Raw genomic sequence first — 3,415 nt, forward strand, 5'->3', positions numbered from 1 at the left:
GAATGTACTTATCTGAACCACCTATTGCCTCATTTGATCAAGTTGATTCAAAAGAGTTGCAACTAACAGCAGGGAAGTCTCGAACCACTTCTGCACCAAGAAGCAGCTCTGATGAAAAAACCACACCAGATTTCAAAGAAAAAACCCAAAATCTTTTATTTCAAAATTGGTTCAGTGACCCCAGTAACCAAAATCTCACCTATAACATGCAATTGTTCCACTCCTTTGGGAAGAGGCAAAATTACACTACTTTGGGGGTTTGAGACAAAAAAAACAACAACAACCAACCAAACAAGCAAAACAATAGAGAGGAAAGCCCCTCTGCTTGCTTTGGATCAGCTGATGGACTGTGTCACTCCTTTTCCCTGAAGGAACACCTTAGGTGAGGTTTGTGCCTGCCAACTGTCTTGGAACAAACCTGGGAATACTTACTTAGATCTACTGCTAACAGATCTCTGTCACTATTCCTTCAGTAACAGCACATATTAACACTCTGTAGCTGGTGCATTTGCCACCAGCAATTCAGAATTTGCTTTCCTGTCACTTCAATTACCTGCACTGTTTGCGGATCTGGATCCTCTAAGTGCCTACAGAACTCAGCCAGGCAGACAGTGTCCAATTGGCTATAATCAGAACCTAGGCCCAGCTGCACCCAAGCTCTTCTGATCTCTGAGGAGCAGCTGGAACCTAAGGGGGTTCATTTTCTGCTAGATTTCTATATCTTTAATGCAACAGAAAAATTCCTAGCACTGGGATTAAAATCTTTTTGGAAGAGTTTTCCTCCTGTCTCTGTTCCATTTATAATGACATTCAGAGGGATATAAAAAGACTTCCTTCCAGAGGGTAGCATTTATCCACAGAAAACCAAAGGGAACTCAGGAGACAGTTCTTCATGGATGTTGATCTTGGTCACATTGGCGTTTCTGCAAGGAGGATGCTATTGACTTTTACTGTGTGAGGAAAGCTGCAATGACCATGGGAAGCACTTGTTCCATTTACAACCCAAGGTCTCACTGCGAGTATGCCAACTAAATCTCATACTAAGAAGGGCAGAAACCAGACTGGATTATTCTACCTCTCACACTAATGTTACCAAGAGGTAACTCCACTGATTGATGGAGATGATGAGTGAAGAAGGACCACAAGGATGTTGAGAGGTCATGCAGGGAGAAAATTACAAGGGCTACAGCCTAAACAGAATTCAATCTGACTATTGCCATAAAAGATGACACAAAACATTTTTACATATACATCAGCAAGAAAAGGAAGACTAAAGAGAATCTCCATTCTTCACTTGAAGCACAGGCAAACATATGACAATGGATGAGGAAAAGGTGGAAGTACTTTGCCTCCGTCTTTAACAGTGAGACCAGCAGTCCTCACGGTACCCAGACAGGGACAGAGAGCAGAATGAAGCCCCCATAACCCAGAAGGAAACAGCCAGTGACCTGCTACACCACTTGGACACTCACACTTCTACAGACCCCAAGAGGATCCCGCCCAAGGGTACAGAGGGAGCTGGCAGAGGAGCTTGCCAACTCACTTTCATAGAATCATTAAGGTTGGAAAAGACCTCCAAGATTGAGTCCAACCTTTGAATGATCATCACTTTGTGAACAAAATCACAGCACTAAGTGCCACATGCAGTTATTTTTTGAACACTTCCAGTGGTGGTGACTCCACACTTCCCTGCACAGCCTACTTCAAGACTTAAACCACCCTTTTTGGGAAAAATGTCTTCCTGATGTCCAACCTGAACCTTCCCTGGTGCAGCCAGAGGCTACATCCTCTTGGCCTGTCACAGGTTACCTGAGAGAAGAGGATGATCACCTACAACCTCCTTTCAGGTAGTTGTTGAGGGTGATAAGGTCTTCCCTGAGTCTCCTTTTCTCCAGGTTAAACATCCCCAGCTCTCTCATCTGCTCCTCACATTACTTATTTTCTAGACCTTTCCCAGCTCTGTTGTCTTTCTCAGGACACATTCTAACACCTCAATGTCTTTCTTGTCATGAGAGGCCAGAACCAGATGCAGGATTCAAGGTGTGGCCTCACCGTTGCTGAGCACAGTAATCACTGCCCTGGTCCTGCTGGGCCCATTGTTTCTGATAGAGGTCAGAATGCCCACACAAAAAGGGAACTCTGGAGCACACTGCCCTCAAATACAGGTCACAAGAACCAACTTGTTCAGCTTCAGGAATTATAACCCTATAACTAGGGTTATAGACCTGGAGATACACGGCTTCCAAAGGGATAGAAGCCACTTTGGTTCTCACTGGGAGACTCACTCATGAAACTCACTGGGACTGGAAACCTGGAAGAGAATAAACGCAGATGTTTGTTTACCTTAGATCTCCTGTTGTATGGTTCTTACTGCCTATGGATGAAATGAGCTGGATAACTAAAGATAAACCATATGCTGATATCAGAAAAAAAAGCAAAAGCTACCACCACCACGTCCTTGCACATCAACAAGACAGGAAAGAGGCATCAGGACTTGAACATGAAGCTAGCACCAGTTCTCAGGATCTCTGTCAGGTGGAGCACTTCTACTTTATCTCTACAGACAAAACTCCCAGCAGAGCCCAGCATCCTACAAACGAGGTGACGACTTCATGCTCAAAGCACAGGAAAGGTCTACAAAAAGGAAGGGGAAAAAAACCCCAAAAAACAAACAAACCCAAACCAAAGAACAACCCTGCAACCAGTTTCATAACAATTATACTGCTTTGTTTTCAGGAATAACTTTACATTTAGCTTCCTCATTCCTGTTTTCCACACTGAGAACACATGTCAGCAGGATTATCTGCCTAATGCTGCACAGCCTTCCCTCCTGAGCAAAGGCTGAAGGAGCCCCCAACAACCATTTCTAGTGGAGACTGCAAAAACAAAGCAGTGATCTTTAAGAGGATTCCATGACTCTTTGTAAGGGGGGTAAAAAACCCCACCAACTGCAAGGCTTTTTCCCTTTTCAGTTCAGTAGTCTTGAACATAATGGCACACAATACAAAAATATTAAATTAATTCATACAACTGAGACCCCTGAAAGACTTCTGCTGGAAGGAAACAGTCTTTGAGAAGCATCACTCCAGGGCAGGGCTCCCCTGAAGAGCAGACCACTTCTGAGTGGGATCTGGTCTGCCTTTATTTGTCACAGAAATGCAGGACAGCCAGCAGAGTAGAGCCTGACTTGGAAATAGCACAGGAAAGTTTTAGTTTTTTGAAAGCTATGTTAAAAACAATGGAAAGTGTAATGATTCAGTTATTACAGCTGCAACGCTGAGATGCGGAAAGCACAGGCCACTTTGTATTTATCCTTTACCATCGTGCAAGTTGTCTCTCTTCTATTAGGGCAGATCAAGATTATAGAAAGCTCAAGTAACATTTTCACCGGTTTAGGTTATGCACTTTAATTAAG

Source organism: Geospiza fortis, unplaced genomic scaffold (genome assembly GCF_000277835.1).
Source record: "Geospiza fortis unplaced genomic scaffold, GeoFor_1.0 scaffold111, whole genome shotgun sequence".
NCBI classification, from domain to species: domain Eukaryota; kingdom Metazoa; phylum Chordata; class Aves; order Passeriformes; family Thraupidae; genus Geospiza; species Geospiza fortis.